This window comes from Camelus ferus, chromosome 15 (assembly GCF_009834535.1).
Source record: "Camelus ferus isolate YT-003-E chromosome 15, BCGSAC_Cfer_1.0, whole genome shotgun sequence".
In the NCBI taxonomy this organism is placed as follows: Eukaryota; Metazoa; Chordata; class Mammalia; order Artiodactyla; family Camelidae; genus Camelus; species Camelus ferus.
The window spans coordinates 51,851,166-51,866,037 of NC_045710.1; the positions used below are offsets into that span (position 1 = coordinate 51,851,166).

At 46.5% G+C, this 14,872-nt stretch overlaps 1 protein-coding gene and 1 pseudogene across 24 annotated transcripts in view; both read left to right on the forward strand.

The window, feature by feature from the left end:
• DYSF (dysferlin) overlaps positions 1–14,872 on the forward strand; it is a 201,759-nt gene that overhangs the window by 26,937 nt on the left and 159,950 nt on the right. The window lies entirely within an intron of this gene.
• Positions 2,592–4,807, forward strand: LOC102524218 (annotated as a pseudogene).

The following is a 14,872-nucleotide window of genomic DNA, read 5'->3' on the forward strand; positions in this document are numbered from 1 at the left end:
CTGTTTAAGTGAGCTCCATGGGGTCATGATGCAGTGGCCCCCTTCATGTCTAACCTCACCGAGGGTCCCCCTGGGTCTTCTTCCAAGGGAAGTGCGGCACCACACCACAGGCATTGCCTCCTGCAGTCTCCCTCTGTCTCCCCACTCCCTCTTCTGAACCTCCATCCCCTACCTCCGTTTGTTTCGAGAGTTCCCTTCAGTGCCTTGCTCACTCCTTACAGCCTCTCACTCATGCACCTCTGTCTCCACAAGTTTCCGGCTCTGCCTCTTTTCCTTGCTGGCCCCTCTCCTTTTTTCTTTCTCTCTTCCGACTCTCCCCCACTTCCATTCTCCTCTCTTTCCCCATGGTTTCTGGGGGATTTGACGTTTCTGTGTTTCCTTGATGACCGTTGGCAGTCTCGGGTGACCTCGTTATGCCAGACTGGTCTGCTGACCTGGAGTAGGATCTCGGGAATCTCTCAGGAGGGGAACCCGAGGCTGGGAACGGCACCTCACCCACCCTGAGCCAACTGCAGGGGTGGATCAACTCTGTGTCGATAGAATCAGATGCACATAAAAGGAAACTGCTCCTCCAGATGGGAGACAGGCATGCAAACCCAGCTGGACTGGGTCCTGGACTCGTGTCCCAGGCTGAGCTGAACAACTTCCTGTTTACTCTGGGCTTCTCAGAAGGACGCTGGAGGGGATCTCACCCTGATCCCTGACCAGCTGTTTGACCCCAGGGATGTTCGGCCCAGAAGTTCCTAATCCAGGCTACACAATGGCATCACTCGCAGCTTTTACACACTCCAGTGCCCGGCCCCGCCCACAGATTCTAATGTAATTGGCTGGGGGCGGGGCCTTACATCATTACAAACTCCCAGGTGTCAGGTATTCTACTGTATAGCCTAGAATGCAAACCCATCATCTCCACTCCAGACCAGTGCTGCCGGATAGAACTTTCTGAGGGATGGAATCGTTCTGTGTTGGCTAGTGTAAATGAGGAACTGAATCTTAAATTTAATTTTAATTAATTTAAATTTAAATAGCTAAGGTGGGTGCGTAGTGGCTGCTTACTGTGTTGGACAGCGCAGCTGTAGATTTTTAGAAGAGTCCAACCCTGGGTGCATATTAGAATGACCTGGGAGCTTTGCAGTAAATTAGTATCTGGGCTCCACAGCAAACTGATTAAAGGGGAAACTGGAGTCAGGTGCAGATATCAGAACTTCTTGAAACTATTCAGGGGAGGCCAGTGTGTGTGCACCAGGGCTGAGCATCCACTGCGTTATAGTGATGCTGGCACTTCTGCAAGGAATTGCTCTCAAATTTTTCACAGATGAACAAAGAAATAAATATAATTCTTGCGATAGTTTATGTATGTAGTTGTTGGTAGAAATGATTACCATACATTAATCATGAGCAAAACTGCACATGGTAAAATTGTTAAGGAAATTAAAAACAGACTGAAGAATCCTGTTGGTAACTGTAAACATTCACTTGGAGAAATTACACTTAATAGGAATAGTTCCACAAAAGAAAGCTTGAGAATGGAAGGGAGCTATATTTGATAAAGCTTGATATGAACCAAAAAATTTAAAAAAAAAATCTTTGCACCAAATCTATGTTGGGAAGTTTGAACAGAAAATAATTGTTACCACACAACATTGTAAATCAACTATCTTTCAGTTGGAAAAAAAAGGAAAATTATTATTACCAATGACAATAATTTCGGTGTAATAAAAATGAAAACTAAAAAAAGGAAAGTGTTTAACTGCAGTGTATAGCAAATATATTAACAAATTAAATGGGCTTAATTTAAACTGTTCTGGAAAATGCCTTTCCAGTGGAAATGATTTAATGTAGGTGTATTTTTTATTTAAACTGCTTGGTAAATATAAACGTGGAAGCAAAAGTCTCCATGGGGTCAAAACATCCCCCTGTCAAAACACCAGGGTCAAAATGACACTCACCCTGACTGTGGTAACTCACTGGCCCCAGGTGTTGGTAATAGCATTTTCTTTGGAATAGTGTGATCTTTCAGCGACTTGGTCACTGTGATCAAGTGGGGCATTGAGGCCTCTCTCCACCACACACAGAGCCTTGCCTGCCTTCCCCTTCCCCACCACTGACCAGGGCCCAGGAGGGACCTTGGGCACCTGCCTGAACACCGCTCCAGCTGCTTGGAGTCCCGCTGACCCAGCCCTTTCCCACCAAATGCTGCTCTCAGCCAGCTCTTGTTTGAAAAAAAGACTCATTCGTACTGAAGTGTTGTTGGCAGCTTGTGGCTTAATGTTTTGCTCCTTAGGAGGAACGTGGGGGATGCTGTGTTATTCTCCAGACTCTGCTTTGACCAAGAAGGGCAGTGCTAATGGTGCGCACTCAGGCACCAGGGTGGGCTGGGAGGAGCTATTTTGGGAATGGTGGGTCTTCTTGACATAGGTGACTATCCCCTGTAGAGCTGTCGCTGAGCCTGGAGCAGGTGTTGGTGCCCCGGGGTGGAGATGGGAGTGTCCTTGTACCTCCTGGGACAACACGCTTAGTCTATGAGGGAATGTGGAAGTTTCCAAGAAGAAGCTGAACATGAGTCTCTCATGTACAAGAATGCATAGACGATGGCAGAGGTGCCTGGGGTAGCAGGTCTGGCCAGCTGGTGCCTGTCAGCCACATCCGGAGTGTGTTGATGTGGTCGAGGGGTTCCATCCTGGCAGAAGCAGGTGGTCTCGGTTCCCCGGGCTGTCTGCCTAGCTGAGCAGGGCAGCAGTGGTGGCTGGCATGATTGTGAGGGTCAAAGGCTTCTCTCAGGGACTCCACTCTTAGCAGTGAGCTTCACGCTGGCACTGCCTGTGACCTGGACCTCTCTGAACCTCTGTTTCCTCTTCAGAACAATGCCAATAGCAGTACTTACAATGCAAAGTTGTGCCTTTTAGATGAGATAACGCATGGGTGTCAAATGCTTATGCCATCCTTAGCACATTGAAGGCGTCCAGTATGTAGGGGCTGGTGGTGGCAGCAGGATCCACAGAGATGCACATACAGAGACCACACTATCGTGTGACTATTACGGTGTGTGCACGCCCCCTGTGGATACAGGCTGCACTTGAATGTGCACCGACGTATTGCATAGATATGTGCACGCATCCTTTTATTTAAAAAAGACTAAAGAAAGAACCAGACTGCTGGTGGCTGTCGCTGCTGCACCTCCTTGTCCTCCTGTGTCACTGCTACCGCCACGCCTGGAGGTCTCTTTCTCGGGGTCTAGGCTCCCAAGTTCGAGGCCAATACTACCGTGGGCTGCATCCGTTTCCACGACTATCTGGGAGACTCATGGGGCATTCTCTTCTCCCACCCTTGGGACTTTACCCCAGTGTGTACCATGGAGCTTGGCAGAGCAGCAAAGCTGGCACCAGAATTTGCCAAGAGGAACAGTGAAGATGATTGCCCTTTCAATAGACAGTGTGGAAGACCAAGGGTATCAATGCTTACAGTGGTAATGAGCCCACGGAAACGTTACTGTTTCCCATCATTGATGATAAGAATCGGGACCTTGCTATCCAGTTGGGCATGCTGGACCCAGCAGAGAAGGATGAGAAAGGGCATATCTGTGACCGCTCAGGTGGTATTTATTTTTGGACCTGATAAGAAGCTGAAACTGTCCATCCTTTACCCAGCTACCACTGGCAGGAACTCTGATAAGATTCTCAGAGTTATCTCTCTCCAGCTGACAGCAGAAAAGAGGGTTGCCACCCCGGTTGACTAGAAGAATGGAGACAGCGTGATGGTTCTTCCAACCATCCCTGAAGAGGAAGCCAAAAAGCTTTTCCCTAAAGGAGTCTTCACTAAAGAGCTCCCATCTGGCAAGAAACACCTCCGCTGCACCCCCTAGCCCTAGGCTCTCCGAGGAGCTGGTGCTGGAGCCGCTCGCTTAGCACAGTGAGCCAGAGGATGCCAGCCGTCCGTCCGTCATGTTTTCCTGCAGCAGTTCCATAGCAACATCCTGGTGTGATCACAGCCAAGGTCTATAGGTTGCTATACAACTGGCTTATTAAATGAAAATGGCACTAAACATTCCTTGGGATTCTTTGCTCGGTGCCCTCAGCAGCATTCTGTTCTGTTCGTGTATCTTAGTACTCTCTGCTGACTGTCTTTGAAATTTGTGACTCATCTTGTTGGACCTCTGCTGGGTTTCTGACCAACAAAGGTGGGGTCAGTTTATGGTTGAAAAAGCCTGCTTTGCTCCATCATAGAATGACTGTCAGGTTTTTTTGTTTTTTGTTTTCACTGTTTAATCAAATCCTCTCTTCTGCTACCCATTTTTGGAGAAGCAGTAGAACTTGGGGTTCAATGTCCTCTGTACCTAAGTTCATAACCTGAGAATTTAGAGGAACCTTGATGTTCTTCCGTATTCTGTATTTTGATCACACCCGGGGGGAAAACCTTTTCCATTTCTGTACTTTTCCAGTAGATAACTGAAGCGGGATGAGCACGGGGGAGAGGGATCTTTAAATATTTTTCTATCAGGAAAATTTTTCAATAAATATCTATCGAAAGTGGGAGGCTACAGAGCAGGCTGTACTTGCTGCCAGGGAGGTGAACCAGAAGTCCTGAGCAACGCGACAGTGCCAGGTGCCTTTCAGAGTATATCTGGATGTCAGTCCGCTCTCTGATGACACGCACGCGAAAGGGCACACCTTGGGAAGAGAAGAGGACGACTGAAAACGTTTTATCTTGGATCTGTTCTTCCATTGAATTCATAAATTCAAAATCAAGTTTCTGAATTTTGCTTTTTTAGGGATCAGCAAATAAATCCATTGTTAAAACTAAAAAAAAATTTAAAAAGACTAAAGAAGAAACCCCACCAGAGTATAAAATCATAAGTATTTTTGTCAGCATTAGTGAGCTTCATTTTTAAAAGGTTATTAAGGATGAAGTGCAAGTTCCCTAGCCACTCCTTCTGTTCCCTCCAGTCCGCTGTTGACAGTTTGACACATCTTCCTCAGCCTTCCCTAAGCATATGCAAGCATCTGTTTACATACAAGTGCATACGTTTACTTACACAAAAATGGAGTCATGCCATATATATTGGTCCCCATCTTACTTTTTGTCATTTTATTGTGGACCATTTTCCCAGGTCGGCGGGTATTGATCAGCCCCCATTTTAAGTGTTTGTGTGGTATCCCACAGTGCGTGTGCCCCAGTTTATCCCAGTGTAGCCTTATTGACTGGGAGGTAGTTTCTTTCCAGTTTCTTTCCTGCCCCTCCACTGAGCATCTTTATCCAAATGTTTTTATATCCTTATTCTATTTTTCCTTTAGGATAGGTCCTTAGAAATGGGATACCTGGATCAAAGTGAATGAGCGTAGAACATTTTCATTGATTCTGTCAAGTTACTTTTCCAAAATGTCCTGATTTATATCCACCAACAGTGTAAAAAAAGTCAGTTTTTAATTTTTGCTAATGCCATGGGAAAACAAAGGTATTTTATAATTTGTGTTCCCTTGACTACTTGTAAAGTTGAGCATCTTTCCGTGTGTTTATTGCCAACTTGTATTTCTTCTCTTGTCAGTTGCCTGTCTTTATATATTGAGTTGCTTGTCTTTTTCTTCCTAATTCATAGTAGTTTGTACATTTGGGATCTTGTTAGGAATACTGGCCCTCGGTCTGTTTTACGTGTCCATTGTATTTTCTCTCTGCTTGTCACCTGTCTGTGGCTTTGTCCTGGTGTCATTCCCACACAGGAGTGGATGCTCTCCTGGATGTGTGTGAGGGCACACAGACATTTAAAAAGACAGAGAGGCAGTCTGTTGTTGCTGGAAGTTGGGGAAAGCCTAAATGCAGCCTCTGGGTTTCAGCAAACTGGTTTGCAGGCCCCTCTCTCTGGAGTCCTTGGCAGGCTGTTTTGGGGCAGAAATATTCCCAGTGCACTGTCCCATTGTTCTTAGCATCCTCGGAAGTGTTGACCATATCCTGATTTACCAAGGATTTTTCTAACTATAATTTCTCCTGGATTCTATCCAGGACATCCCTGAGTTTCAGAACAGTTTTTCTTTTGTCTTTCTCTGGACTGAAGTGGAAAACTATTTAGAGTTACCCTTGGGCAGCCCCTGGGGAATCAGATCCTGGCAGGAAGGCTGCCAGAGGCCAGGTGGGCTGGGGTGTATGTGTGTGTGTGTGTGTGTGTGTGTGTGGAATGTCCGGTTGCCCCTCATTTCCTGCCCTTCATGGCCAGCAATGTGCAGCTGGAGGGGGCGCCGCTTATGATGTCTCCTCACTGCGGTCCTTATACCTCCCCTGGGTGTGTGAGTGTGTGTGTGTGTGTGTGTGTGTGTGTGTGTACCCATGTGTGCGTATCCTGCCAGGACAGGGGCTCTCTGACTCTCCGGTCGTGCTGACTAACTAAATCTAATGAGGAAGGTGCAGCTAGGTCAGTGATGAATGGATTTGAGTTGTAATGTGTATGTCTTTAGTTGACAGGTCTTCTTCTTAGTATAAAAGATAAGGAATCTGCAGATATTAACTAATGCTATATAAAATAGACAAACAAAAAGTTCATACTATATAGCACAGGGAACTATGTTCAATATCTTGTAGTAACTTACAGTGAAAAAGAATATGGAAGTGAATTATGTATGTTCATGTGTGACTGAAGCACTGTGCTGTACACCAGAAATTGACACAGCATTGTAAACTGACTATACCTCAATAAAGTATATATATAAATTCTAAAAAAAATAACAATAAAAGATAAGGAACCAGAAACTGACATATGGAGACCCTTCGGGAACTTTTGGGGAAATAATTTCAAACTTATAGAACAGCTTCAAAAATAGAACCAAGAACATCCATATACTCTACTCAGGTTCTCTTACCGATAACATTCTATTTTATTTGCCTTGTAATATTCTCTCTCTCTTTCTTCCTCACTCACTCTCTCTGCTCTTCCTGCCCCCCCCTTTTCTCTCTGCCCCATTTGAGGGTACTTTGCACCCAGCATGGCCCTTTATCCCCAAACACTTCTGTGTGTATTTCCTAAGAGTAGGCGTATTTTTACGTAATCGCAGTACTGTTATCGTCTTCAATAAATTTAACGTGGCTGCCATACTTTACTGTTTGTATTTGGACCCTATCAATTGACCAAATAAGGTCTTCTATAGCCTTTTGTCCTCTCTTTCCCCGAGTACAGGATCCCCGGTCTAGACTCCCATATTGAATTTTGTCATCGTATTTCCATTGCCTCCTTTAATTTGGGACATTTCCATAGCCTTTGTCGATAATTTACGTGTTTGAAAAATGCATCACTCTAATTTTTAAAAATTGAAGTATAGTTGATTTACTGTGTTAGTTTCAGGTGTACAGCAAAGTGATTCAATTTATATATATTTATATACAAATCTATTTGTTTTCTGGTTCTTTTCCATTACAGGTTATTACAAGACACTGAACATAGTTCCCTGTGCTATACAGTAGACCCTTGTTGGTTATCTATTTTATACATGTTAATCCCAAGCTCCTAATTTATCACCCCTTTTCCTTTCCCCTTTGGTAACTGTAAGTTTGTTTTCTATGTCTGTGAGTCTCTGTTTTGTAAATGAGTTCATTTGTATCACTTTTTGATGCCACATGTAAGTGATATCATATGATATTTGTCTTTCTCTGTCTGACTTACAATAATACAATACCCCGATTTTTTAAAAAAATTGAATGTTCCTCCTTTGGAGTTCATCTGACATTTTTCTCACAGTTAGATTCATGATCAGATTCGGTTACTGACTCCTGGCTAGAATCCTCAGAGGTGTGCGGTGTTTATCTCAGACCTGGAGGCACACCATGTCCCTCGTCGGTGACGTGCATTTCAGTCACCTGTCAAGGTGTTGCCTCAGTTTTCCATTGTATCTTTACTGTTCATTTCCCCACCTTGAAGTCTGTTCAGAGACCCTTTCAGGCCCTGCAAACATCCTGCTCCTCATCAAAATATCCCCCAAGATTTAGCATCCACAGCTTGGCTGGCTCAGTCTTTACCATGATGGTTGCCGACTGGTCTTCCACGGCAGGGTGCCGCCTTCACATTTACCAGGCTGGGCTGTGTAAGCCTTTCCTGGGGGAGGCGCTAGTGGTGATGCTTGTCTAACCCCACTGCTGTCACATATCCATCCAACTATGTGCCGGGCACTGGTTCGCCGGCCACCTGTGCTCTCACTGGCGTCTCATCCCTCTGCAGGTATGTCACCCAGAGTTGAAAGGCCTGTGGATTCCCCAGGCTAGGAGTCTCATCTCTTCTGTCCTTCAGGAAGAGGCCGATTCTGGGCCTGGATTATTCTGTTAGAAAGTCCTTCCTTCTACTGAGCCCCAGGCTCTCTGCTTGAGATTCTGAGGGTCTCATCATCATCAGGAATGACCCAAACTAAATCTAATTTCTTACATACGACAGTGCTTCAAGTCATGATTTGGCGCTCACAGCGATTTGGCGGGATAGTGTGTGCAGAGGATGGGAAGACGTGAGTGGGGTGACATTTAGCAAGCACCTTCCATGCCCCCGGCACAGCCAGGGGTGATAGGTATGTGAACTCGGATTCTACAAGAACCTTCTGAAGTTCTTTCGCTATTCCCTTGAAGCCCCACCGGGATAAGAGTGGTTGTCCATTTTGTGCATCCACATCCAGTATTACCAGTTCCTTCCACAGTGCCTGAGCCATGTAGGTACTCAGTAAATATTTGTCAAATGAACAGATGATTTTTCCAGGTGAGGAAACAGGCTCAGAAAGGTTTTGGAACTTGTCCGTCTTAAAACTGTCACGTGGCAGGGCTGGGTCTCCCGCCAGGGTAGGATGACTTGAAAGTTCTTACTCTCCATCACTCAATGATAAATATTTATTTTTGGAAGTTGGTTGCGAGGAAGAAGTGTTTCCAAAGTGTTGCTCTAGAGTGAAAGGCACGGTTTAAAAATGTTGAGAGTTGCAGACACAGAAAACAAACTCTGGTTACAAAAGGGGAAAGGGTGGGGAGGGATAAATTAGGAGTTGAGGATTAACAGACATACATTACTATGTATAAAATAGATAAGCAACAAGGACCTACTGTACAGCACAGGGAGCTATATTCAATTTCTTATAATAACATGTAATGGAAAAGAATCTGAAAAAAAAAGACATATACGTATGTATATGTATAACTGAAACTAACATTGTAAATCAACTACGCTTCAAAAAAAAAAATTGGGGAGTGACCCAACACGTGAAGACAGTGGTTGGTGTGTGTGACACCCTAGAGTCCGCCACGTGGGGTGTCCCGTGAACCAAATGGAGCAGTGCTGCGTGTCCTGCCAGCCTTCCTGGGCCATTTCCTTCAGGGTATTTGGAGAAGGGGCCTGACCTAGAATTCACTTCTTGGCCAGTGTCAGTGTCAGTGAGGTGCACCCACTTCTCCCATCTCACTGCTCCCTAACACGGCTCCAAGCACCTGGGAACATTGTCTTCTCTGGCTGTAGCACCCTGGGTGCTGAACCCCTTCATCTTTGGCTCACAGCATCACCACATAGAGGAAGGCCTGGGCTGACTGGTGGCGGGTCTGCCGCCCCCTGCAGGTGTGGACGCCACTTCTAGTGGAAGAGCCTCTCTCTTAGGGCTGTGGCTTCACCAAAGGCTGGTTTCCCCCTGGGGTCTCAGCCAGCTGCCATGTCACCAGATCTGTCCCCTACACTGAACCCCCCTTTTCCTCCCTTTCCTCAGGGCCCAGACTTCAAGGCTACCCTCTGAAAGCTTCAAATGCATAGTGTAGACTACTAGGCCTCCCCACCTCCTCACAGGACAGTGTAGTACATCTACAAAGAACAGCTGCTGAGCTCTTTACAAAGGCCCTTCACCCCTGATCTCCCCCGCAGAGAGGGAGCAGGCTTGTGTTTTAAAATGTAGGTTTTATTATTCTTTAGGTATGGTGAAGCCAACAAGCCAGGAGAGGATTACCACTGGAAGGATAGTTTGTTACAGTTCCCAAGAGGAGGGGGCATGCCGCACCAGCAGGGCCACATGGGGAAGCACCAGGGTCAGTCAGGAGGCCGGTGGAGTGAGGGGAAAGCACTGGCAAGAGCCTTTATTGGGTTCCTTTGGAAAAGAATGGGCAAGGCAAGGTAGGCAGGTTTAGGATTGGCTGGTTTGAATACTTACAGCGGGCTCTGGGGGGTAGGGCTCTCTGGAGTTGCAGTGGTTCCTGGCCCTGGAGTGTTCAGGGCAGGGAGATGCTGGCTGAGTGTGAACGCTCCTGAGAGGAGGTGGTGGGGTGTGGGCTGTGGACTTGTTGGTCTGCATCTGAAAGGTGCAGTTGCAGGCGAGTCCTTTACTATCTCTAGGAATTGGCTAGCCCTGGGAGGGGCAGTCCTTCCAGAGTCAGCAAGCATCGAATATCCCAAATGTCAAAGCATCAAAGTGCAAAAAATGAAAGGCATGATTAATACAGCTTGGAATTAGATTTTTCAAAAAAAGGTTGGACCGGAGCAAATTTATAGCCTGGGCTCCCTTTTCCATGAATGAAGCAAACCAAGGATCTTTCTGTTTCTTTCATGATGTGCTCGTGGGGCTCTGAGCTGTGCCAGCTGTCCTGGGATAGGGTGTAAAGCAAGGTCTTTGGAGTCTGGCTCTGCCTGTTATTTGTGTGAAATCAGACAAGCCAAAGGCCTTTCTGAGTCCCAGTTTCCAAATCTGTAAGGGGGACTAAACTAATATCAGTACCTACCTCCCAGGTCTAGTGTCAGTTTAACCGTAGTGGTATATATACATGCAGAGGATGTGGCACCGAATCTAATATACACTCAGTTAGGAGGTGGGTAGCTCTTAGGAGATTGTAAATTCCAAGAGGGCAGGGTCTGTGTTTTGTCTGACATGCTAAATAAGTATTTATGGAATGAATAAATTCTAAGATTAAAAAAAGTCTTGATGCTTTGTTCTTAAATTTAATTTTTGAGTTAGTAAAAAAAATTTAAGAAGTTATAAAACCAGAAACTATTTTTTCAAAATGCAGCAAAAATTCTCTGTGTCCCCTCTCTGCCCAGTTCTCATCCTTCTCCCAGAGGTAACCATGGTTCTTCCTTTTTTTTTTTGTATCACTTGTATAGTATTGCTTATTCACCAGTATAGAGTCTGACTGTCCTCTTTTTTACATAATAGATAGCATATTTATTTTTTAAAACAGACTTTTTTGGATTGTGGTGAAATACACATAACAATTACCATCTTAGTGATTTTTAAGTGTATATAATTTAGTCGTATTACATTCACAATGAATAACCATCACCACCATCCATCCCCATTGCTCTTTTCATCTGTAAAACTGAAGCTCGAAACCTATTAAACAGTAACTCTCCATTGTCCCCTCTCCCCAGCCTCTGGCAGCCACCATTACACTTTCTATCTACCTGACTCCTGTAAGTACTAGGTAGCATATTATACACACTTTTTTTGAACTGTTTTGTCACTTAACAATGTCTTTGAAGCTTTTCCATACATTATAAATCCACAGTGTACTTTCCATTCTTTTTAGAGTTGTATAGTATTCCACTGTATGTCTAAACTTACCCATCTTCTAGGATGGGTATTTGGGTTGCCTCCTGTGTTTTGTTCTTACAAACAGTGATGTAAAATGGCCCAATATTTTAAAATAAAATTGTTTAGATTTCTTTGTGCTTTGTTAAAATCAACTTACTTGACACCTTAATTCACACCCTTCCACTTAAGGCTCATATCTGGAGGCCACCACTTCACATTTCCTATAGGACATAACCTACTGGATGATGAATTTGGAAACGAGCTCTTTTTCCGTGAGGAAAAATGTGTGCCCTGTCAATATGGAAGCTGCTTTGACCTTTCCTTTCCTCCCCCATGCTAATTCCTGACCTGGCTTTCTGTCTCTGGGGTGGCAGCAGCCCGTATGGCCCCCACTTCTCCTGCCCTCACATTCCAGTGGCTTTGGAACACAGCACAGCCAAGAGGGATGACCAGGTCTGGGGAGGCTGGGCAGCACATTTTTCTGTCAGTAGGCTGCAGGGGGTGGGGCCAAGGCCCACAGGGTTTCCTGCCAGCCCATCAGGCTCCACACACACTCAGAGCTGGCCTATGAGGCAGCCCGTGCCAGGCTGTCCTTGCCTCATTTGATCCCTATCATATCCTATCTGACACACTTGGCCACTGATTGGTATCCACCAAGCGTGCATGCAGCATCCCTGATGTACAAAAGGCCCCTGGGGCCTAGGGTCTGTGTCTCAGCCTTGATCTCAAGGTGGCGTGGCTCGCCTCAAGGGTCTGGGACCTCCCAGGTCTGATCCCTTGAATAACGCGTCTTATCCAACTCTGCGAAATGAGTGAAGAGTGGCTATCACAGTTTCTGTCATCAAGCCCCCCTTCCCTTCCTCCTCCTCCCCCGGCCCCTCTTCCCCCCCACTCAGGGGAGGCTCTGCCTAGGCTGGACTTATGAACTTGACCCCACAGCCTGCTCCTTAGGCTTAGGATCAGGCCTCCAGTCTTTCCTCCTAACAGAGTAGGGGCTTGAGAATTCGCCCAGCCTCTAGGAGGGGTGGACCCCAGGGCCTCTGGAGGGCTGGGAGGTGAGGGTATTTCATGGTCCAGAGAGACATTTAAGGGAGGAAATAACAAGCAATCCTGCTGGCCGGGGACCCTCGGCAGCCCGGAGATGCCTGGGCTGGCAGAGGTGGGACTCGCGCTTCCTGCCGCATTTCCTCCCATTGTTCCGCGCCCCACTTCCGGGAATTCTCCCGGGCGGGGGCGGGGCTGGGGAGCGGGATGCGGCCCGGGAGGCAGGGGAGGCGTGGCTTGGCGCTGCGCCGCGACCCTCTGCGCTGTGGCCGCAGCCATCGGGGCCCCGAGCCAGATCCCCCGCCGGCACACTAGCCATCAGCCCTTCCTGGCCTGCCGCCCCTCCGCTCCCCTGCCGACCCTGCCTCCCGCCGCCCCAGCTGAAGCCTCAGAGTTGCCAGGAATTGCCACTGGGAATCGGGGGACCTAGTTTGTCAACCGAAAAATGATGCAGGAGGCTGCAAATAAGAAAAGAGTTCATTTGGGATTGTAAAGAATTGCAATTCGGGAGACACAAATTCAAGTAACCCCCGAAGAGTGTTCTGAGAAAGAAGGGCTTGTGAAGACAAAAAACCCAGGAGATTGTCAAAAGTTGTCTGGTGAGAATTGTGATTGACGCTGAAAATATTTGTATTTGAAGAATCACAAATTGTTTTAGGGTAGGGGTGTCCCGTAAGTAGGCAGATTTCCATGAATTATTTTAGGGTAAGGGTCTGATAAATATCTTGAGTGTCTGGCAGGTGTTTTGGCTGACTTCATCAGATCAAGAGGTCAGATTCCATCCAGGCTGAGATGAGCCACTTCATTAATGGCCTCCCAGCTCCATTTTAGAGAGCTCTCTTAGTGATACCAACTCTCTTGATTTTCCTTTCACCGGTTCTAGGGCAGGGTCCACCATCTACCTGCTTAAGTGAGTCACTTTACTCTGCTGCCCCAGTTTCTCAGTGTCACATTGTAACCCGGAGACTAGGTTTGTCTCTTGGTGGGTGTGGAGCCAAAAGACACAACCAAGTCAAAGACTGGGAGAAAGAAGGATTTATAAATTGCAGCAAGTGATGCAGGAAAACAGATGTGGGGCGTGAGGAGGACCAAGTCCCAGGTTGAGCCCCTGGGATGTGCCCTGCAGGTGTGGGTCCTTGGCTTCGTGCAGGAAAGAATTCAAGTGCGAGCCACAGTTGAGTAAAGGTAGATTTATTTAGCGAGATACATACTGCATAGAGTGTAAGGCAAGAGAAAGGCAGGGAAAGAGGTGTGGGAATTGGATGCTCAGGTTAAAGTAAAAGTAGGTGCACACTCCATAGAGTGCAGGCCATCTCCAAAGAGGAGGGAGTGAAAAAGGCCACTACGCATGGTGGTGTCAGTTTTTATGACCTCAGTAGCTCCACAGGCCTATAGGTGGGACCATTCCAGCTGCCCTGGGGAAGGGGCTGAGAGTCCCAGGAATTGGGCCACCGCCCATTCTTTGACCTTTTGCGGTCAGCCTTGGGGCTGTCATGGTGCCTGCAGCATGTTATTTGATCCCGCTGTTACAATGAGCATATAATGAAGTTCAAGGTCTACTAGAAGTCAAACTTCTTAATCCTCAAGGCCAACTAGGAGGTGAATCTTCCACCATTTTGGTGAATCTTCCACCATTTTAGTGTTAAATTGCTGTCATTGCTTGAGTGGCTGTACCCTGCCCCCTTCCAGCCTGTCTCACAGGTAGGGAGAACACCAAGGAACTTTCCCAAAGCAGGGTGTTTCTGGAGGTACCAGGGATTGAACCTAGGACCTTGCGTATGCTAAGCAGGCACTCTACCACTGAGCTATATCCCTCCCTCCCTCCCACACTGGGGACATTTTAAGCTATGGGTACATGCATATTCATGAACTGGGGCTTGCGAGGTAGGCAAAGTCCAAGCTTTAGTTGATTGAAGTCAGGAGGGTCAGAAAAGGTCAACATCATCTTCCCTTAAGATTCCAGTTGATCTGGTGGTTGAGGGCCTGAGGGGGGATTTAAATTATGCAGAACAGCTTGAGACAGTGCTTTAGGCTAGTCTTCACCATTGAAATAGAACTGGGAGTCTTTACAACTGATTTGTTATCTTTGCTATTATTACTTCTCTTGCTTGATAAGTTTGTCCTTTTGTTCTCTTAAGATCATTATTACTGAGACTTGTTCAAGGGCAGGCTGTTGTGGCTTAGGCCAAAATGGCTTCTCTTATGTCAAGCAAGCCATGCCTGGTTCTCTTTCCCCAAGGGATTCCTCCAACCCCATCTGCTTACAGCATGGATTCAAGGATTCTCTATACCTACCGTCTGGTCTTTTTGCCATTGCC